Here is a 24,629-nt window from a genome sequence, read left to right on the forward strand (position 1 = left end):
TGAATAAAAAAAAACATGAAAATAAATTTAGAACTGGCCAAATTGCAAAACTTGTCCAAACATGCCTATGGCTTTTATCAGATTGTTTCTTAACTGCAGTATTGTATTGTATTGTATTGCATGCGTTTCTATGTGTATTGCTACGGTTTCCCCCAAAGTCCAAAGACATGCTGTACAGGCCGTAGTGTATGCGTGTTAAGGCAAGAGTGTATGGGTGTTTCCCAGTGTTGGGTTGTGGCTGGAAGGGCATCCGCTGCGTAATACATATGCTAGATAAGTTGGTGGTTCATTCCGCTGTGGCGACCCCAGATTAATAAAGGGACTTAGCCGAAAAGAAAATGAATGAATGAATGAATGAATGTGTATTACGTTTGAGGAGAACACACTGCACATATTAATATAATAATCTGAACACCTCTCTTAACAGTGTCAATATGTTTGCTAACAGTATTCTACTGCTAAGGTTTTTTTTTTTACTTTTATTTTACCCCTACAGAAAGAACCAGCAAACTAAAGTCTTTAGACATGCACATCTAAGCTCCTAGAAAAGGTTAAAAGCCACACAAATTCCCCACCAGCAGCTCTGGGCCGCACAAAGGCAGAAAACAGCAGGAGAAGCCTGGCACTTTGGTGTGAAGAGCGAGCGAGGCCCGTCCTGAATAAGCTTCTGGTTTATTACAGTAGAGTAGAGACTCCCTGCCGTACGATACAAACGCTCACCTCAGACGAACACAAATGAGCTATTAAAGACCACCACAACACCACAGCCATTTCCTTCAGTTCTCATTAACCTGAGTGCAGACAGACGGAGAGTGAAATCCTCTCCTAGAAGTATGCTGGAAATAAAGCAGGCCTAAATGACAATCAAAACATAAAGTAATACCTGTGATTGAGGCTAGTGTTGAGAATATGGTTTAGACACATCTGTCACAGACAGATTGAACTTAAACAACACTCGATCAGAGCAAAGCACATGCAGATGTTCAATTAAAAACAGGAGCCCACAGTCTTGGCTCTTGTTTGCACTGGCCCACATTGTTTGCAGAGCAACAACGGTTGCTAGTGGCAACACCGTCCACTCCCGTTTCCAGGAGCCTGTTGCCATGCAACCAACAGAATACTTCCCAAACCAAACAATGCCATCCCCCAAGTGATCCTTCTATCTCACATTAACCAGAAACTTAGAACAATAAATACATAAGCTATTACTCTGACCCTCTGGAGCGGAGGCAGGGACTCTGCAAAGAAGAAAAGCATGTGCCTTAATAGAGAAAAACCTACAGATAGCTGTACTTCAGGACTTACAACAACTTTCATTGCTATGGCACGCTGACGGGGAGTGTGAAAGTCATCAGAATGATTAAAAAAGTTAAGAAAAGAGAAAAAGAAAAAAAACGCTTGCACCTCGACTCTCCAACCACAACAATCCCTTTGTAAACGAAGCCACAAATTACTTTTCCAACTAAATAATCCAGACTTTCCTGATAGACGTGCAGCTTGGAAATACTCTCTGATTGCTTTTACGACCCGCCGGAAGCTTCGAACAGCCATGCAATAAAGCAGAGACACTTGTTGCCATTAAAGGGCCGTCTATACTGGACATCTGTGTCCAACAAGCTGGGCTGACGTTCTGCAGACACACAGCTTTCAAAACGCACACAAAATGCTCCTGCCACTTAGGATATAGAACATGCATCCGACGTAACAGCAAATATGAAACATGAAGCTTTATGTTTTAAAGCTTGGGTGATGTGTGTGTGTGGTTAAGAACGTTTATAAAGTATACACTGTATTTGTATACACAATTCAGTGGCTAGATCTTTCTAAACCACTATGTTTTTTTAATGCACACATAGAAAAGTTCATCATTATTCATGAGCTACAAAAGTGTTTTTGTAGTATTTACAGACATATTTTAATTCCCTCACACAAGGCGGCTTGGTTGAGAGTTGACATCTTGTAGACAAACTAATTAGCACATATAAATGGCACGATGGCAAATAATTTTGTGAGGGCAGATTTTTGCTCCAAAGTAACACTTGTAGGAACTAGACAGAAAGTTAACTACCGTTTATACCATTATAGTATATTACCATTAGCACCTGACAACAATTTTTTTAATATGTGAAATTGTAAAATTCTGACTGTTTAATTTCAGATAAAAAGTATTGAACATACATAGAATTAAAAACCAATTTAAAAACATAAACCACACACAAACTCACTTCAATGGTAAAAAGTTATTAAATTGTTACAAACTTGTTATAAAAAACAACAGTGACAGCATGTCATAGAACACAAACAATTATACAACAAAATAAAATCAAAGCTTAATAACAATAAACACTTTAAATTTATTATAGTATAAAGTATATGTCCATATTTATACTCAAACACAGTTCAATAGCAATATCCAACATTTCAACAGCAATACCATGGCTACATAGTGGATCGAAAAGCCTAAAGGCTGATTTATTCACTAACTTCTGCGCCAAGCCTTCATGTATGGTCCGGTGCAGCCTTCACAGACCCTTACCATGGCTGACGCAGATGCTAAGGAGCACCTCTCAAACAAAGTAACTAGACATCACAAGGACACATAGCGCAAGCTCTGTGATTGGTCGGCTTGGTAGCTGTGCCGATTGTGGGCGGTGCTGAGAGCCACAAGCCCAATAAAGCGATTATTTACATGTGCCGAGTCCTGTGAAAAAGCTTTTGGTTTTACCTTATGATAAAAGTTGTTGCACATCCGCCAGTACCCACATCTGTATGAGCTATTTTTAGCTACTTTTAGATTAAGGTGGTGTTAAAAAAAATTAAATCAAAAAAAAAAAAAAAGAGAGAAGAAACTCGATACAGAGGAACAAATAAACCTACTGCCAGCTAGCGTTTGGAAGTGTTATTGCATGAGCAACACAAACAGCATGCAGAAGTATAAATGCAGTGCAATGCACAAGGCATGCAGTGTGTCACGGCAATCGCTCGGCGCAGAAGTACAAGCCAGCCTTTACACAATGATCCAGTTAAGGCAGGATCATACTTCTGCGTCTAGTGATCGCCGTGACCCACTGAGCATAGCAGTGCATTTATACTTCTGCGTGCTGTTTGTGTTGCTCTGCAATAACACTTCCGAAATGCTAACTGGCTGTAGGTTTGTATGTTCCTCTTTGTCAAGTTTCTTCGCAGGTGTTTTGTTTTTTCTAAACGATACCTTAAAATGTACAAGTAGCTAAAACTCGCTCATTCAGAAGTGGAAACCAGTGGATGTGCAACAGCTTTAATCATAGGGTAAACACAAAACAAAACTTCCCAATTGGAGCTCCTTCACGGGACTTGGCACTTGCTCCAATGGGTTAGCACGGCTCTCAACCCCACCCACACTTATCAGCACTACCCAGCCGACCAATCACAGAGCTTGCGCTACACATCTTTAGCCAGAGCGAGGTCTATGTAACCGCACGAAGACTGCGCCAGAGCATAGCGAAATCAGTCTTAACTCTTCTGTTTTCTTTCAGTGTTATTGAGAATGTCAGCAATGCTTCAATTTTCTTTGAATTACTTTAAAATCATCAAAACATTCAGGAAACTTTATGAAAACTCGGTTTTGGTTTAATAGACACAATTTCACACCCCAGCCCAATACGGTTGCAATGATGAGGTTTACATCACATGCTCTGTACTTTTACATCCATAAAAATGAATCACACTTTGGGCTTATGAGAGTCAGTTCTTTAGATCTATTTCAACATCTTATGACTGAGCCAATGAGATTAAGGTTTGCAGATGGCAAGGTTGGGCTGAGAATTTGGACAGTTTAAGTGGTCAGCTGGGTCCCTGTGTGAGCCCAAGAAAAACAAAAACCTGGAGATTTTATACTCCTTGATCGTCCAAACCAGGCACATACGCCAAACCCTCAATCTTCAACTGCCGTCAACCCTAGTCCTTCCGTCGCCAGTACACCAAAAGCAAAGGGCTCTGCAGCCAGGGAAAAATCGGTCGAGCGTTGCCTAGGAGACCGTTTGTTCACACTTACAACTCTACCACCCCCCCCCCATCCTCCTCCACCCCCGGTAACCCTTTCCAGATTTCCGCACCACCCCCAACCCGGAGCGGAGGATGATTCCGAAAGGGGAAAAAAAATAAAGTGTTGTAAAAGAGAACGCTTACCTTTGAAAGACAGACTAGGAGAAGGTAAAGAAGGAGAAGATTGTTAAATGTGTCTGCTTCCATAGTGATTATTATGCTTTCTTTAGGTTTTTTTAATAGTGATGACAAAATGGTGGAACTTCACTGTTGTTGTCACACCACCTTGTTGCCCTTAGTGATACCAAAACAGCAGGTGTCTGTTTGAGGTGCAAAAATATATGCATCCTGGTAACTACACCCAGTGACACATGCAGAAAAACTGCTCAGGGATGAGTTTTTGAGAGACTTTAATTGATTCTAGCCAGCTGAGACTGCTGCAGGCTTTGTATTGCAACAGTGCAACAAGTTCTGGCTGGCAAATTAGAAGCTAGAATCAAAGTGAAGGATTATTCAGTGATTTAATACACATTTATGTTCCTGATTTTGTTTCATTGAGGACAGCAAAAACAAGATTAGCCGACTACCAAAGCTTAATGCCAAATGGCAACAAGTCAACGGCAGCCAATATGGTTAAGAGGGACTGAAGACAAAAATTTCCTTAAGTGATTCTGTCATGCCACATTGTCTCCACATTACGTCTACACTTTGACACTGGGATTTCAGAGTCACGCGGGCTGAGTAATCATTCTTTTGATAATCCAAAAGAACAACAAAGCCTTCACTCCAGTCCTTTAGTGACTGATTTGATTCCATCATAACAACAGCTGGATTAGCACACGCCCTTCCGAGTGTGGTGATCTCTACAGCTGTACATGAAAAGATTCCATATGTCTCTTCGGCATTTTAACTTCCTGACTGATAGTCGGTTATCATTCCACCAAAAAAGAAGAGACTATCTACAGACACATGATATTATCATCTCATCAAGCCTCTGGTCCAAGTAAGTATCACATTGCATAATCCAATTTAGTCATGTCAACAGCAGCCATAGCCTATCAAAGGATGAATTCGATGGATTGTGTTTGACAAATTCTCCAGGATAAGGAAATTACATAAAAGCAATAGGCTGATAATCAGTTTGCCTAATATTTACTACAGATATTAGCAGATTTTGTGCCTGTCATGGAAATCTGCTCAAATGGCTTCTGTCAGACAAGCATTAAAGCAAATCAGAAGAGTAGTATATCAACCCTTTAACAACCCCACCAAGAAAAAAATGTCGCTAGTTAACACACTCAATGGATTTTTTCAACACATCCCATAACTTCTAAAATATCACCCTCTACCAGATATGTTGGTTTATGGTAAAAAACCGGAATGAATACATATACTATCAAAAATCTGAAAATACGACGTGTAAGACTAATTTATTTAAAAACATAATCCAAATAAAAAACATTTTTTGAATAACTAATCATCTTTATTTTTTGCAGTATGCCATGAAATATTTCAGATTTTTGTTAAACATTCTTGTTTTTTTACAATAACAGCAAAATCAAGTGTAGTAGAGTAATAGAATTATGTTTGTTTTTGTAAACCAACAATGCTGTGTGTGTAAACCATTATTTAAATGATCACTCTTTAAATTACTTTAACAATCCTTATTTAAAACAGTAAAAACATGGTCAACCGTTTGGTAGAGCAGGCAGTAAAAGGGTTAAAGAAATCCCGCAGGATGACACCTGTTGCACACACACACATACGCACACAGAGTGTATTCAACAGACAGTTTTATACCCATCAGTGCACGTACGCTTAAATTTGTGCCAAACTCCAGGAAAGAAACATTTTCGGTGGGAAAGAAAAGATCTTGGTGTGGTTTTCTAACTTCTGACAGAGTGCTACAATGTATCCAGCTTAGGCATTGACCAGTAACTGCTTCTCACTGCGTTCTACAAAACAAAAAGTTGATCAATAAATTTTCCACCACATGCCTAATTTGTAGTATAAAATTTGTGCTTTTTCTGTGCATTTCTGAATAACTTTTTCTGGAGACAAAATGGTACATTACTGCTCATCAATAGTGCTTAAATCAATCAGCTTTCTTTTGGATAATGGCGGAAAAAATGTAAAGATGAAAAAATTCTGAAATTTAAATGTTCAACAAAATCTTTCCAAATAATGGTAAGTGTGACCACACTTTCAGAAGCAATTGATCACTTCATCGGGTTAATTCATTCATTCATTTTCCTTTGGCTTAGTCTCCGTTTCAGAGGTCGCCACAGGGGCATAAACCAACAACTATTCCAGCATATGTTTTACGCAGTGGAGCCTTTTCAGCAGCAACCCAGGATTGGGAAACACCTATACACACTCATTCACATATACTACGGCCAATTTAGTTCATCCAATTCACCTATACAGCATGTCTTTGGATAGTGGGAAAACAAAGCACTTAGAGGAAACCTACGGCAACACTGGAAGAACATGCAAACTCCACACAGAAATGCCAAGTGGCCCAGTCGGAACTCGAACCAGCGCACTTTTTGCTGTGAGGCAACAGTGCTAATCACTGAGCCACTGTGTCACTGATTGAGTTTACAGATAAATAAGTAAATGATTACTTAATATCTGGCTTAAAGAAAAAAATCATTAAAACATTTATTTTAAAACAATTAATAACAGAATACTTGTCATAATCAAATTATTAACAATAACATATTAATCATGCATAATATCTCCCAAAATTGCATAATATTTAGACTTTATTCAGTCAAACAGAAAAAGTCAAAACAGAAAAACGTTTCCGTTTGAATGTCTAATATGTAACGTCCTAGTTCTTATCTACAATTTCATCCACCCAGTTTAAGATTGACATCTTGTGTTTACAGCCATCAGTCTGATTTACACCTGGTCACCAAAGAATGTCAGGTGGATTTCATTTAGGTGGAATTATGAGTAAAATGCGATGTGTCATTTCAAGATAAGATTTCACGACTTGAGTCATCCGAATTACTGATGAAATCAAATGCCACTTACAATAAATATTAGCAAAAAAGAATAAATTCTGCTGCATTTATTGTAGTCTTATGAACAAATGCTGGCAAGACACACTGGCCTGGGTGGGGGGGGGGGGGGGGGGGGGGGTAAACGACTGTTTGACAAGGTTTGCATACAATAGACTGATAGTACAGAGGGCACTCAAAGTTCAACCATCACCGAATCAACAAGTTCTTCCTTGGCGTCTATTCAGGTGCACAGAGAGGAATGAATGGTAGCTAAACTGCGCAGGAAATGCTTAAGCAGTCATGACTACAAAGATGTTAACCTTGTCGAAGGAAAAGTCCTAAATAAACAGTATTTTTCTAAGTGTACCAGAGTGAACTACTACAGGAGAGAAGGAATAGAGTCTGACGGTGTACGCTATGCCAAATCTAGTAATGATGGATATTAAACAAAACAGAAGACAGAACTTGAGCCCATTCTAAATCTGGACTTTTTCTACTTTTTCATTAAGTAAATATTTAGTTTAAAAAGGTTTTTTCTAAATCATGAACACTGTAAAAAATGTCTTACAATAAGAAAAAAAGACCAGAAAGCAGTCATGTAATATGCAACAGTAAAGAGATGGGACATTGGAAGGACTGTCCATGTCTCCAGACTATCAGAGAAGGCGAGAGAGGAGGCCATTGTGATGCAAATGTCACAGCCCAGTGTGCTGTTTGCGGCAGGAAATTTAATTAGCAGTTGTGGAGCTACGATACAAAGCAGGTGGAATGTAAAGAACGCCCCGACGAGGAGCGGCTTGAGACGAACGGTGGGGGGAGTCTAGAGGGTGAACACTGAGGGAGAGGCTCTTCTGAGTAACACATTTCAGTCTCAGACAAGTCTCAGCCTGTTTCTCAGACTTCTCACAGCTAAGTCAGCCAAGTTTCCTTTTTTTTCAAAAAAACAAGAGGTATCAGAGCTCTACAATTACCTTTACACATTAATGCATCAAATGGAGTGGCTGAATGCCATTCAGTTTTGAGATATTGCAATTAAATTGTCATTTTCTGTTTGTGGTGAACAAATGTGCCAACACTGATCAGAATGGAGGTCATATTGTTATGTGGTTGCTAAGGTGTTCTAATGGGCTTTTAGGATGTTGCTAGGTGATCAGTGATGATTAAGATCAGTGTTTGACCAATATGGATTTTTTGATTGCCAATGTCGAGATCTTAAGATAGCAAGGAGGCTGGTGGTCAGTATAAAGCTAGTATGATATCACACCCTTTCACTTTAAATTAGAAATAACGCAAACATAACTGTAAAGGTTTTGCAGAATTACATATATAATAGATATGCAAGAAATGTATGCACTCTGAATGTCTGTTAAACAAAGACAGTGAACCTATAAAGACCAAGAATGCAATCACTGGTCAAGTTTTCAAAGCTGGCAAAGTAAATGTTTAAAGGAACCCAAAAATGAAAACGACTCAACATTTTCTCTGTGTAGTTTTAAGCCTTGATGAGTTTCTTTCTTCTGTAGAACACACACACAAAAAAAGATATTTTGAAGAATGCTGGTTGTTGGCACCCATTGACTTCTATAACAGGAAGTATGGATAGCCCGCTTTACACATTAATAAATATCTGGAACATTTCTGGAACGAGCATTGGTCACGCAGGCAAGGATGTTCTGGAATTTTTACGGAAAAGACCATTGACACATCGATTCCAGAATACCAGTAAATTCTAACATCATCAAGCATAAGCTAAACATAATAGGGGTTGGGCTTTTGTTGATGGTTTAACTTTTACTTAAAGCTTTAGCATAGCGCTGGTTGATTTTGGTCTAAAATCAAAATCTCGATTAACTGAACATTTGAACTCGATTACGATAAATAACTCCTTATTTATTTTATGTTTTTGCCCTCATAGGTCACTAACAAGTTGTTCAGTAAATATGCTCACATATAACAAGTGAGAGATTTTTGAATGAAGGGTGCATTACTTGATTTTAAAATAATTAGTAAACACACTAATTATTAAGTAAACACTAAGTAAACACACTATCTTTTATTATTTATGGTACATCAACGCTGCGCCACCCACTCTTGACACCACTACCAAATCGACCAATCACAAAGCATGTGCTACGTATCGTTGTGACGTGTAGTTACACTTATTTTGAGAGGTGTGCGGGTATGCGAAGGCTGTGCCGGACCATAAATGTGCACTTGGCAGAAGAATATTATCAGAAAATTATAATAAGTATAAAATTTATAATATAATAAGTAAAAATTAGCCTTTAAAGAGCGGGGTCACCACAAACACTAGGGAAAGTAATTAAAAAATTGACCTGGAAATAACTAAATCGATTATAGGTTCTAAATGTTGATTTCAATTACTATTCAATTAATCGCCCAGCCCTACTTTACCATTCATGCAGCTGCTTTTGTCACAGAGACATCCAAAGTCAGAACTGCCAATGGCTGCTAAATGTTTACAATTTGATTACATTACAAATTCTGTGGATGGCTAAGTATTGTGAACAACTTCGATGTAAACATACGGAGGAACACTTTCCCATGTCGAGATGTATGCACCGAAGCACGTGCAAGAGCGCCAGGCAGCTGAACGCAGGGCTCGCAGGAAAACTCACAACGGTTTATCATAAGCATTTAGTGATAATTTTTTCCCCAGTTGTCATTATAATGAACATAGAAGCGTTATCTGATTAACAGCTAGCAACTAAACCTGTCTGGAAAAGTATATTATTTTCATAAACAGCCCAGATGTGAATGCGTCTGAATGTTTTGATTGGCTTGAGTAGACATCTTACGTCATCACAGTCTAAACGCTCTTTTCGACAAATTTCCTTCTGTGATCACACAGAGCAGCAATCTGGCAAATTCGTGTAATGTTACAACTTCATTTTCCAGAAAATTGTCAGAACGAATTCACTGGTATTATTTAAAAAAAGGGTCCGTTCACACATGATTTCTTTCTGTAAAATTGCAGGTAATTTTCCAGAAAAGTCTGTATGTGTGAAAGAGGCTGAAGTGAGCAAGTGACCAGCATTCTTGTAAACATCTTTTGTGTTCAACAGAAGAAAGAAACTTAAATAAGTTAAGAAAAGTTAAGAGTGAGTAATCTTTCATTTTTGGGTGAACCCTTTCATATACTTTAGTATTTTTATAGAATTGCTTGATGCAGATAATTAAAATATGAAAACGCTGACAGGTATTATTAACTGCCATATACACAATGCAAGGATTGGTATTGGTCAAAGCGGGATATTTATTTTGACAGCACTAAGAATTATGAGCAGGTGGACAGGAGATTCAGTCTCAGCCTTCATTAGTTTGCCATCTTTGTAAAACCAATCTGTCTAATAAAAAAAGCAACTATTATAGCACTTTTTCAATATGCTGTCAACGTTCAGAAATCAGATTTGTTCAAAAGTGCTTGAATATCTGTTAAACATTTAATTGTGTGCAACATTGCATACTTAAAGCTGTCGACACTGTCGACATTTATTACTGTGCAAACAAGTCTTTAAATACATATGAGTCATCATCGCTATATCACTCCAGCAGTAATTGATAACCCTTGATACTTACATTTCTTTATTTAACACACTTTATTTCTTTATTTAATCCAAGCAAAGTATAAAAGAGGAAAACAACTAATTCATCCAAAGGCTGCAATATGTATAAAGCTTACAGACTAAAGTTGTGATGAAAGACTTGAATAGACTAGAATATGGCTTTGGTTTATAAAATGTAGCTAATTTTGTAGTCTCCCAATGACAGAAAGTCTTACTGTTAAAGGGTAAGTTCACCACAAAAAAGAAAATTATGTCTTTAATTACTCATCCTCATGTTTTTCCAAACCCCTGAAACCTTCGTTCATATTCGGAATACAAATGAAGATATTTTAGATAAGAATCTTCCTCATACTCAATTCTCCCTCATACACATTTAGTTCAATTGGAATATTATCAAGCGATGAGAATGCATTTTTGCGAACATAAAACCTGTCACAACTTTATTCAAGTTTCCTCTCCTCTTTGTCTGCATAGGGTGAGTGTCAACATGTCGCAGCTCTGACATATTACCTCAGATTAGGGATTAGTCTAAAGAGTAGTCAGGGTTAAATGGTTATCATGCATTCATTTTCAAAATTCTATTAAAAAATTACTAGTTTACAAAAATCATCCTTATATTTTAAAGCGATATTTATTGCTGCAAAGTAACCAAATAATACAGCACAAAATAATAATAAAAAACAAACAATAGTCAATTTCTCTTTGGACTTAAAAATAAGTTGCTGGCATTTAAACATAAATAATAATTTTACACTGATTATAAATGACAGAACAATGAATAAGAATAAATAAATAAATAGTATTTTTCTAATGTGAATCTAAGCAACATATTAGCCTATTTCCCTTTAAAGGAGTACAAATGTAGTCGAAGACTACTGAACCTCTGTCTGAAAGGCACTTTTGATCAACTATATTATGAACTTGTTTGGTATTTTCGTTTTGTATTTTTTGTCCTTTGGAGTAGAAATGTGTATATTCCATACAAATTATAGAGCTGAACAGTCAGTTCTTGTCACTTGACTCGTGCCATTCTTTTAACTAGGTGTGCCTGGAAAAGCTTGAGTGCATCATGCTGCGTGCGAACCGCGTGCTGTTCCAATATGCGCAGAAGAAAAGAAATAACAAACTTGTGTGTGCAAAAGACGTGATATGTGAACAGCCTTTAGTTAATAGCCTCAGCCATAGCTAATACAGTGTATGTGCGTATTAGGGTTGGGCAATTTGGCATCGTACAATGTCTAATGTGAAACATCGCAATGGACGATGGCATTGTCATCATTGGTGTTTGGTTATGAATAATTATTTTATTCATAACGAATTTATTATTTGTAGCCTACCATTTTAACTACCTGACCTGCATGGTCAGACACTGTTTCACGTTACCTGATAGATTTAAAAGACAGAAGAGTCATTAGATAGAGACAAGATTAACAACGGGGCCTACGTATGTATTATCGGCCACTATAGCAATGGATGATGGCATCATCTATCGACCCAACCCTAGTGCATATTAGTATACATACAAGCTTGGAACATTAAACTAGCGCACATTGGCATAACTTTGTTTAGTTGCAGCAGTTTTGTTCCTTGCAGAAACACTGTGTTGAGAGTCAAGACACCTTTATGACTAATTAAACGTGAGGAATTAAGCGTGGTTAATAGTGAAATTGTTTAATCGTTGCATCCCTACCTCAGATGCGCCTGTGCTTTGTATCAAACAGAGGAAGTTGCGTGCATGCAGACTGCTTGTGAACGTGCACCCTATACTGACACTGAGAAGTCAATAAAACATATATTTTTGCTTTATATGCACAAAAATTTATTATTTTAGTTCGATAACATTCCAACTGAACCACTGAAAAAATATGTTTATGTTTTTAACATTTTTCTAAACTTTGATTGAAGAAAGAACCTTGCTGTCTATGGAGGATGAGGGAGCTCTCATATTTCAACTGACACATCTTCATTTGTGTTCTGAAGATTAACGAAGATATCGGCGGTATGGAGTGACATAAGGGTGAGTAATTAACAACTGAATTTTCATTTTGGCTGAACTGACCCTTTAAAAAAAGAATATTGGTGCATCATTTATGTTTGTAGAACAAATCAGATGTGCATCAAAGTTTAATTCCAAGGGCTCAGAGCTTGTTGAAATCACTAATCCCAGGCATGTGCAATAACAACAGAGATAAAATAACTATTTGCACACAATTACCAGACTAAATCTTCTTGGCTGCATCTCAACCTGTCAACTCTGTGTAAAGTTAAAGGGGGAAGTTTATTTCTGTAATGTAACAGTGAGAGATAAGATAAAGAGATAATTGTAGCCATAAACACAATAACAAAACATGATAATGATATCTATGGAGACGTGAAAGAGTTCAATAACCAACAGTGCTGCTTTCACTGCCAGGAATCGGGATGGTCCAAAACGCTTGCTTTGTAAATAGACTTTTTGACAGTGCCAAAGCAGATGATTTCAACTCAGCTCAGCTAATTCAGCATATTTCGTATAATCTAATAATGAAGTATTATGACCCAGTACAAGGGCAGTGGCCGAGTGGGTACAGTAAAGATCTGCTCTGAGCTGGGCTTCTTCCACATATGCTAAATACAGCATAGGCTTAATCATGCACACACACATACACATGCAGGAGAGTTGGATCTGGTCATCTGCCACCCCCTACGACACCCTTCCCCCATGGTGCATCGGTGCACACTCACAAATACCTTTCACAGGAAACCAACGCAGCTGTCTTCTCTACTACAGTTCATTAAAAGCTCAGTGTGGTTTAAGGTTACAGTAGACGCTGCTACAACAATCATAAAGTCTCCATGATGTAAGATGACTTGAGCTGAACTCTGACCCAGGCACAGGATACGAACATGGGCACTGATGGACGAACGTGATCTAATGAGGGGATTCATATACGCGTACTGGTTTAGGTACACAATATCACACCTATTGCTTCCTGCTATGTAAATGAAGGCACTGGGAAGCAGCTTTCCGTGAGGTGTTTAAAACTGTTTTTAAATTGCAGCACAATGTATACAAGATTTTTTTTTTTTGCCAATGTGTGAGAATGGCTTGTAATGAAACTTAATAAAAGTGAGACCATACTCAAATTTCTAGATTATCTATAAAGCTTATATAAAGCATACGTTTTGGGCAGGAATCAAAGGTATGTGACGTATATCAACCAGTAGTGTAATGTAACAAATTACAAATATTCAAACTATTGTAAATTGAGTGTTTTTTCTCAGACATTGTCATTTACTAAGTAGTTTTAAATATGTGTACTTTTACTTTGCCTTGAGTATATTTTAGTGCAGTTTTGGTACTCTTACTCCACTACTTTACTTCAACCTGCAGCCACGACTTCATTTTTTCTTGTCTATGGGAATTAGAAAAATGAGTCCTCTGATTCCTGTCTAGTCAAAACGCACATATAAGGTAAATTGCATCATAAATGAACTTCCTCAAGCCATGCGCAATTTATAACTGCAGCAAACTGTTTGGAAGCAATAAAAGTGTCCAAGAAGACGTACAAAATCTTAGCACCCATTGACCAGTGACTGTTAAGATGCATGTCACTGATGAGAAGATGACAGATGTTTACTGTATGATGACCGAAATGGCCTTAAACACCCAGCAGGCACAAGACGTTAGCATGACATCAGAATGCTGTTGTACCCCAACGTCGTGGGGACGTTGCACTTTGTTTGGAAATGAAAATCGTGTTGACATCAGAACCCAACATCAGGCCGACGACGTCAATGTCCAAGCTAAAAGCAACCAAATATCAACTTCTAATGATGTTACAGCTTGACGTCGTGTGGACGATACCACTATGACGTTTATCAAACGCTGAATTTTGGATTAATGAATGTCAGTATTTGACGTCAATATGACGTTGGTTTAAAATGTTGGCTTGACACTGGATTTTAGTCCCTTTCTAACAGAACCTAAAAATCGACCAAATATCAATGTCATTTGATGTTGTTATTGGGCATCAAAATAATATTGCCCTAAATCTAACCTAATATTAATGTCTTATGACACTGTGTGCCTGCTGGGCAATAACTAAATGCACTACAGAATATTACGTTTACACACATCCACAAATTACACGTAAATGCATCAGCTTTTTACAGCGTAATGCTCACTTACTTTTGAGTACTTTTGAAAGGTTGCCTTTTTTTACTCAAACTTTGAGTAATATTTACAACAGATACTTTTATTCTACTTGCACTACATTTTCAGGCAAGTAATGGTACTTTTAATTAAGTATGATTTTCAGTACTCTTTCCACCACTGATGTCAACTAATGTATGCCCATCAGGCACAGAACATCAACATGACGTCAGGTTGACATCAGAACCCAACATCAGCTCGACGTCAATTTCCAACGTCCAACCTAAAATCAACAAAATATCAATGTCTAATGATGTTACAGCTTGACGTTGTGTGGACGTTACCACTATGATGTCTATTTGATGTTGGATTTTAGGTTGCAATATCTGATGAATAAATGTCATTAATTGACGTCAATATGATGTTGGTTTATGATGTAGGCTTGAAGTTGGATTCAAATATGAACATTATGTGATGTCGCTATTGGATGTCAAAATATGACGTCCTTAGACACTGGCCAGACATTGAATTCTGGTCACCTGAAGTCACAACCTAAAGCTTCTAATATGAACATCTTATGACATTGTGTGTCTGCTGGGATGTTAACATTCTGTGTTTTATTACCTCACAGTGCAAAGCTTGTGTAGACATCCAGATTGATATGATTAGATGCTGTCCTAATTTCAGTTATTTCACCACTGTCAATTTTGTTGAGATCATTTTGTTGTTAGGAGGAAAGCTTACAGTACCATACATTTTTATCTAAACATCAAATCACTCCATTGTGGATGTTATTACCATTATATCTTACTACAAAGTTATTTCTGATCTTTTTTTACTTCATAGTAAAAATTATAAAGAATTTGTCAGTACATCATGGCCTAGAATGATTTTCATTAACTTGTTCCTTATTTGTGCACAAGCAACAAGTTGCTGCATCTGCTGTTTTTTAGAGGTTGCTGAATTCTACAAATAGCCTCTTTAGGGCATATTAACGTCCAAAAATGAGGTTAGAAATTACAATAATGAGCATCCGCACTACCAGATGCTATTATGATGTTTATTTTAAGCATGCAGATTTGTTGTTGTTGTTGTTGTTGTTGTTATCTGTTACTTTAAATGTTGGAATGGATTCTGATGTCAATGGCGATATCATTTTTCAGATGAAAAAAAATAAATAAATCAACATTCTAAAAGTGATTCCAATTTTGTTTCTCTATGCCATTTGTTGTGCTGTGGAGTTTATCCTCCATTGTGTGAAAAACCAATAACTCATTTACAAACCTGAATAACCTTTTTTCGAGAAGCAATTTTTGTCCATATAACACAATTTCATATATTCAAAATCATATTTTTGATTGACCGCCCATAGGTGCAAAACACTATAGTTCACAAACACCATCTAGTTCTGACAATTCTCTTGAAAGCGGAAGTGAATATAATATTTGGAGCGTTTAGGTGAGTCAGCTGTCTAAATATGGTACCTGATTTCCTCTCAGTTAGCTCATCACCTGCTTTGCCAAGACTGTGCACTGTAAAACAGTGACTGAAGAGAGCTGATTAAAAACCACTAAGTTTTAAAAGAATAACACCGAACCCCCAGCCCAGCCCCTCTCTTTCCATAACTCAGGCTGTATTTGTGTATCAAGTTGCCATGTAAACATAACAGCTGCTTGGATCTGGGTTGCGCGGAATTCCATTCCCATTCCTTTATTTTTCTTTGCGGTGGGTGTGTAACCAAATTAAAAGGTTGATTTGGACCACATAGCATTATGGGGCTTTGTCAAAACAAGTGAACAAATGGTTTTGAATTTGCCCACAGGTTTAAAGCTGATCCGTTCCTTAAATGAGCATATCTAGCTATCTATAATTAACACATCTGTGGTGTTTTGAGGAGATGTTTTGAGGTCAAACATTGATTTCAGCATGCCCACGTTGGGACTTGGAGCCAACCTTTAGTTTTTTAATATTAATTAGATTTTGTGACAGTGGGGGTGGGCTATATGGCAAAAATATGATTTCATGATTCATGATTTTATCCCGATTCTTTCTGATGTTGAGTTTACTATTCTGCAAGTTGCCTGAGCAGTACAGTCTAACTAATTCCCCTCTTTTAAAAACAAAGACTAACAAGTTAACAAAATATAAATTAAGAAGAACGGTTGAGGCTCAAGACAAAGCGGGCAAAGATATAAATCTGTTATTTTTTGTAATTAAATTAATAAAACAAAGATTTACATTACAAATATGCACAATATGCAAATAAAACCAAAAGTGGTTTATCTTTCATGTACACTAGGTGTATTTATTATTTAGAAATGGAATAAAAAAAATCTAAAAATGAATTTATAAGCATCAAATGGATAGATCAAAAAAAAAATTTATTATGTCATCATTTACTCACACTCAAGTCATTTTACACCAGACATGTGGGTAACCCAGCAGTTGCTGGTATTTTTTCCTAAACAGTCAGATACTGTTTGGTCACCCACATCTTTCAGTGTATCTTTATGTGTGTGGGTGTGATATTTTGAAAAATTTGTAATAACTGACATCCATAATAGAAAAACTGATACAACTAAAGTCAATGGTTACAGGTTTCCAACCTTTTTCAAAATATCATCTTTTGTGTTCAACAGAAAAACTCAAACTGGTTTAGAATGAGTCAAGGGTGAGCTGACGACACAATTTTTATTATTTGTGTGTGTGAAATATCCCTTTAATAAAAAAAAACAACAGTATGTTGATTATATTAGTCTGTGTCCCTTTAAATCCTATACACATCACAAATTTGTCTTTATTTGTTTTCTTTCACTTTCAACACAAAAAACTAATGTTTATTAGAAAATCTTTTGTGGTTTTGACAGGTTCGGCACAATCAGATGTTAAAGATAAAGATAATTGCGCTCTTCCCGTGCGTGTATGTGTGTGTGTGCTGGAAAAAAATACAGAGCCACATTTGCCATTAATGTTTAACTGGCATGGCTAAACCTAATGTACATTTGACAAGTGCTGTGAGTGTAACTCTACCAATCTGTTACTATTTTATGAGAATTTATGTTGTGTTGTATAGTTAATTGAGAAATAGCCACCAGTATTACAATGGTACAACGAGCACGACACAACAATATTTCTTTAAAATCTTATCATGAAGACAATTTAATCGTCCATGATCAAAAAAAAAAAAACATCACAGCGCACACCCCTACATGATAAGCCCCAAGAAACATTAAGCAACAATAACATGAATGAATTCATTTTCATGAGCTTCATCACCTGTCTGTTTTAGAAGGGTAAACTATACTACATCAATACAGTAGCCATGGTGAAAGAACCAGTAAAAGCACAGCAGACTCGTGAATGATAAATATGCCTGGTTTTCCGATTATACAGTAAATGTGTGAGGCCCTGAAGATTTATTATATAGAATACTCAAAGTCTACATACACAAATAGCCCACTTTAGATAGGCTTATATTACCTTCCATTCATATTACTACTACCATAGAAACAGAAGCAATGAGTGAGCTAAAATAAATGTAATGTCGCTTAGCACTATCAAGATGCCTCATTCAGCTTTTTTCAAAAGCAAAGATAATAAATTAGTTTGAAGGCCAACAAGTAGAGTCTTTTTACATGTCAATGTTTAATTATACTATTATATACAGTTCAAAAGTCTTTCATGCATATAAGGCGTCCATTTATTTAGGCAATAAATACAGTAAATTACTGTACTCAAACTGTCTTAAATTTGAATGTTATGTATTCCTATGATGACAAAGCTGCATGTTCAGGAGCCATACTTAAGCCACTGTTTTATCACCAATACAAAACAGGAGTGTTTAATGCACTCTTGTCAAATAAAATAAATTATTTCTGATTTAAAAGTAGTTTAGGGCTGAACCAATTAAGTTAGATTGAGACAAAATTACCTGAAAATGTATGGGAAATGGAATACATACATACAGTGGGGAAACCTGTATGGTAATCATCATCTTTGCCATTCCATACAGAGGCCCACTGATTACACACCTGTTATCAGGGCCCTGAGTTTCATACAAATTTGCTTTCTGAGAACTCATTTACACTTGCTAATAAACTGCCTTTTCATCAGTCCAATCACAAGTGTATGACACCAAACAAACTGCACTTCCGCCATATGAGTTTTTGCACTGTCCTTACAACACAATTTTTACATCAGAAGTGTCTGTAGTCATTCATACACACTGTAATCATGCAATCCAGTTTTCTGTCTATGCAGATGATCCACATTAGCATACAGCAGTGCAAATCCAAGACATGTATTGAAACAGAACATTCAGTCAGTTGTATTTTGGCATGGGAAGAAACATGTCATAATTTTCACTAATTGTCTATGTAAAGCTATAGTCAACCAGTACAACTGACAAATCCACCTATAAAAAACATCCTTACAATAACATTTGTTTAAAAGTTCTCAATGTTTTCATGTATTTATGCATAAATTTATGTTGTAATGTATTATAGCTTTTAAAACTTTGAGACATTCTGATTGTCTTTAATTTAATATTGTTTATGCTACATTGCATTCGTGAAAAATATTCTGTTTTGGTTTGATTTTCAAAGACTTTTAAATTAGTATGTCATTGTGAGTGTCAATTAAATAAATGACACCAAAAAATGTGCTGTTTTTTTATTTAGCTTTTTTTTTATCTAGAGCTAAATAAATATTAATAAATACATTTATATTCTATTATTAAATAAAATAAACATTAACCTTGATTTAGACCTAAATCAAAAAATATTTTTATTAAATATTTTTTTGAACATTAGGAAACAAAATTACATTAAAAAAAATCTTTTTTTAAGAAAGATTGTGTTATTAAAAATATGCATGCGTATAACTAGAGTTTGCTTTATTTTAACACATTATGTAAAATTAATTTTAATTTTAATTAGGCAAGTAAAAAAATTCCACTGGTTATTACAGAAAATTATTAGCGTTTTGCCCTGTGAAAGTCTGAAATTTCATTGATAATGGTCTTAAAAAGGCCTTAAAAATTCTTATATTTGACGTGATGAAACCGGCATAAACCCTGTTTTTACCCAGACATTCAAAAAGAATATATTTTAGAGCAGTAACCACTATATCGTCAAACCATGAACCGTGATATTTTTATCCAAGGTTATCATACCATCAGAATCTTGTACCGGCCCATGCCTAGTTGTATAAAACATGTCAAACGTATCCGTCTGGGTGAGAATGTATAAAATTAAAGTATAGCCAGGCTTTAAAAAGGGACTAACACAGTTTCTACACCCACAAACGGGCCTGAATTAACATATTGAATAAAAATTTTTTTAGACTATTTACAATGAAATTATTTTAAACTACTTATGGAGTCAGACATATTAATAACAACCTTCTGACACTCAAGACTGAAGGCTAAAAGAGCGCAAGTGTGCAAACCAAACCCTGCGAAAACAAGCTAACTGGACATCACACAGCCCAGGAAGCAGCGATTGGCCCCATCAATAATTAACTTCAATTACATGAATCATTCATTTCTCCTCCAGCCTGGACATGCACCTGTAACAACATATTTCATTACAGAAACCGGATCTCATGGCTTTGGAGATGCTGTGTTGTGAAGCTGCGTTTTGGGGACCATTTCAGAGCTCAGTGAAGCACCTGACAGACATGTCGCTCCACTGTTTTACCCCCTTCAGCTGAGAGACCCGTCACACAGCGCGACAAACACGCTCCCACTTTGACAGGCCTCATCTGTAACATCCTTGAACGGGAGCTGCAGAAAAGGTGAAATGATCAAAACTACCCACTGTTATAAATGGTAAAGAACGGGTCACCCAACATGATCTGTGTGTTGCATCAGGATCTGGCTCTCTCTCTTTGCCAATTACCCTCATTATCAGCTGCGCTTTCAGTGGCACGGACACTCTCGAATAAAGAGAGATCAATAGAAATGCACAGCCCAATGAGGGCCGACACCTGGACCGCATGCTATTGTCATGAAGAGGGCTCATTACCAGGCTCTCTGCTAAGCAGGTGTAACATTGCCACGGCGACGAGATGCAACTCTAAAAAAATTACAGCAGCTTTGGATGATCACAGTCAAGCTGTTGACAAACTGTTAGCGTCAACAGCCACCCCTGATCTCATTATGTTAATAATGCAAATGCAGATCTCATTTGCTCACAATTACTACAGTACAGTGTTTTACATCTATGACACAGCTCTACTAAGTTATAATAAAGTTTGACAGATGGAAAAAGTAAAAAACTGAATTTTGGGGGGAGGAGGGAGAGGGATTAATCATGTCAAAAAGAAAACTAATGAAGTATCAGAAATATGTTTATATTTGGAAATGGCACTGAAAGAGTGTGATTTATATTAAAGATTCATATCAGCTGTATAACAGGAAATTGAAAAACTTTATGAAAATATTAAATATTTGATGCTGTTTAAAATATACATTTACAATTTAAAAAAGGAAAAAAGCAGCTCAAATAATGATCACACTCTGAATTATGGAGATTTCTTTCATGAATAAAATATTTTTAGGCAACATGATTCACAGTTTCGCATTAACCACCCTGACCACACTAACTTGGAGGTGATCAAAAGTGGATTCACTTACATGTTTCACATTTCAGTAATATTCTCTAACAAGATTCTCTTGACAAATGTGACATTTTTGGCAAACGTTTATAGTATCACTTTATTTTGATGTCCCTTTAACCCATTTTGTTGAATTTAAGTTACATTGCACCTACATGCCAACTAATTCTCAATAGATTATATAAGTAGACTGTTAGGTTGGGGTTAGGGTTAGTGTAAGTTTACATACAGTTGAAGTCAGAATTATTAGCCCTCCTTTAAATTTTTTCTCTTTTTTAAATATTTTCCTAATGTTATTTAACACAGCAAGAATTTTTTACAGTATTTTTTCTTTTGGAGAAAGTCTTCTTTGTTTTATTTTGGAGCCCATTTAAGCTGTTTTTGTTCCCCGATAATAAACCAAACAAACCATCGTTATACAATAACTTGCCTAATTACCTTAACTTGCCTAGTTTTAAATGTCACTTTAAGCTGTATCAGTGTTTTGAAAAATATCTATTAAAATATCATTTACTGTCATCATGGCAAAGATAAAATAAAGTAGTTAAAAACTATTTTGTTTAGATATGTGTTGAAAAAAATCTCTCCGTTAAACAGAAATTGGGGAAAAAATAAACAAGGGGGCTAATAATTCAGGGGGACTAATAATTCAACGGTACTTGCAAGGTTTCTTATAGTCAGTTAAATGTCTGTTAAAGGAGCCGTATCAGCAGGTATCAAGCAGACACTACTACTCAAATGAGAAGGAATTGGTATTTAGTCAACAAAATGTGCAATAGGGACCATCAAAACAGTGTAACCAAGTTTATTTGTTAATATATTCTCATAATCTCCTAACAATTAAACAGACTAAACATTTGTAGTTTTTAAATGCTGTATTGAACTCGGTTTTGTGTTAACATCTTGAAATCTTCCTACAAAAACAGATTTTCGCCAATGACTCTTTGACAGCCTGCAAACACATTAGTGCAGATAAGACAACCAGATTTAAACCGGATGACAAAAAAGAAAATGTAATTTCCTTCAAGATAGCGAAAGAGCAATTCCATGCAAATGACAATCTTGTCAAGAAAAAAGTTTTCGCCAAAATAGCGATAAATATTGAATTTTTTTTGTGCAAGCATTTTACAGTGCTTTAAAAATACTCAAAAATGTCTATGTTAATGTTTTCAAATAATTATAATTAAATTACCAAAATTACACAAGTGGCAATTTTACATCTGTCACATCCATAACAGAGCTCAACACCAAAACATGTCAAATAAAATAAAATTAATTGTTTTTCTTCCATAATAAACCAATTCTTATCCTTTCGATAAGCATTTTTCTTTAGGATTGTGCAGTTTAATTCATAGAATTACTACAAGGTATGTTGCACACTGTAAACTCGCAGACTTATCTGGTCTTTTATATTTAAAATATAACAAATGTTTACGGATTGATATTTTTCTGCTTCTATAACTCTGTGGTTAGCTGTTATAAACAGATGTTTCGATATAATGTTAACATACTTTTTTTGTGAATTTAAGTTTTGAGATTGTAGTGCAAATGTCACATAGGACAGCTCAGAAGTTTAATAGTCTAATAAGCAACAGATAATCTAAGAGTTTGAAAAGTTGCGCCGCTCGTTGTTCAAACCCGCATCACTTTTATAGGGCTCCGCTCTTCTTGACTGACTTCAGCAACCTGTTGATGCGTTCAAACCTGAAGCTCCGAGTCCCAGAGAACACTGACAAGGCGGAAAGCGGCACGTAAAGTATATCGGATGGATCGATTTTTTAATTAAAACAATTTTACCATGAGCTCTTCAATCAATCCAAACCGGTCCACATCAGTCAACCCGAAACAACTCAAGCGCGTCCACGAGATTTAAAGCGATTCACGGAGCGAACAAAGCGGCTAAGTAAGTCCTGCCGCTGGATTAAAAACACTTTCTGCTTTTAGAGAAAGTTTAGCCAGTTGGTAAGCTGGTCAGCTCGTCAATTAAACCAGTTAATTCAGATATTAATCTTACCGTCGCGATAACCAACACCCCAGGCTTTCAGCGCACAAATAAAGCACACTTGTATTTGTTTTGTATTAGTTTGAACGATTTCAAAACAAACAGACAGAAGTTGGCGAAGCAGATGAGCTAACCAACTAGCGTGCTAATGTGACTCCAACAGGCAGCAAAGGGCGTGAAAACACGTCCAGATGTACATTACTCAACCTCCGTGGCCCGACACATTTACATTCAACTCATTTTTGATCTCTCCAAGCAGTAAAAAGATATTCACCTCAGCCTTGTGCTTAGATCTGCCCTGGCTTTACTGTTCTTTTCCCTCTCTCTCTCCTCCAGTTGCTGCTGCTGCTGCTGTTGCTGAGTGTTGCTCCCGTTGGTAAGTAACTGTCTCCACGACTACAGTCACTATGGCGAGCGGGGGTCTCGAGGCAACTGTTGCTACCGTCCTCTTCATACGTCAAGGGCTAAAAAGCGAGAGTGGGAGGAGTCCGGTGTTAGCCCCTCCCCCTAACGCGCTCTGCACCGGGTTGATTCCCGCGGCGAGCGGCACACATACGCGCCTCGGATCTGCACTTTCTCCGCCAAAACATGTCATTTTGCCGCGCTAACTGCCAGCGGAAGTTGATAAACTGCTCAAGAAGTTCTTGGGTTACATTTCTTTCCGCGTGGGTTGCCAAACTATAGCAGTAAAGAAAAAAGAAAGACAGAATCAAACCTACATTCTACCATGTCTGAATCATGCAGCTTTGTAATACAATCTATAAACTTTAAAAGTGTGTGTGTGTGTGTGTGTGTGTGTGTGTGTGTGTGTGTGTGTATGTATGTGTGTATGTATGTATGTATGTATATATATATATATATATATATATATATATATATATATATATATATATATATATATATATATATATATATATATATATATATATATACCTGTCAGGTATACCGATACTCTTAGATCATTTTCAGGCGTAGTTCCCCATAGTCACCGCATTGTGGCGGTATATCCCTGCAGTAGAATTAACACTCATCCAGTATGCACTGAATTGCCTACTACTTTATATGTAGTTTAAATCAATATATTTTAATGGCATTTTTATGATTAAAACGTTGATCACGTCATAATATAACAATAATAATAATGATGATGAATAATAAAGGTGTAAAGTAGAACATGGTGTCTAGTTACATAAAAGCACACTCACCTCTTGACAGTTCACTGTATATGTTGAAAGAAATGAAATAAAAGAGTA

At 36.5% G+C, this 24,629-nt stretch overlaps 1 protein-coding gene and 1 long non-coding RNA gene across 6 annotated transcripts in view; one reads left to right on the top strand and one right to left on the bottom strand.

Moving 5' to 3' along the window:
* Positions 1–23,785, bottom strand: part of rfx2 (regulatory factor X, 2 (influences HLA class II expression)) — a 65,108-nt gene extending 41,323 nt beyond the window's left edge. For 4 of the 5 annotated variants that reach the window (XR_015497042.1, XM_087263256.1, XM_087263255.1 and 1 more), the window contains exon 1: positions 23,651–23,785. The gene's annotated coding sequence lies outside the window, so the exon portion shown is untranslated. 5 annotated transcript variants of the gene reach the window in all.
* On the top strand, positions 11,429–19,103 carry LOC141375619 (uncharacterized). Its single transcript, XR_015497811.1, has 2 exons — positions 11,429–11,832; positions 12,136–19,103. It is a non-coding gene; the product is annotated as an uncharacterized LOC141375619 (long non-coding RNA).
* Positions 23,786–24,629: the final 844 nt, after the last annotated feature.

Source organism: Danio rerio, chromosome 8, assembly GCF_052040795.2.
Source record: "Danio rerio strain M-AB ecotype USA chromosome 8, GRCz13ab, whole genome shotgun sequence".
Classification (NCBI taxonomy): Eukaryota; Metazoa; Chordata; class Actinopteri; order Cypriniformes; family Danionidae; genus Danio; species Danio rerio.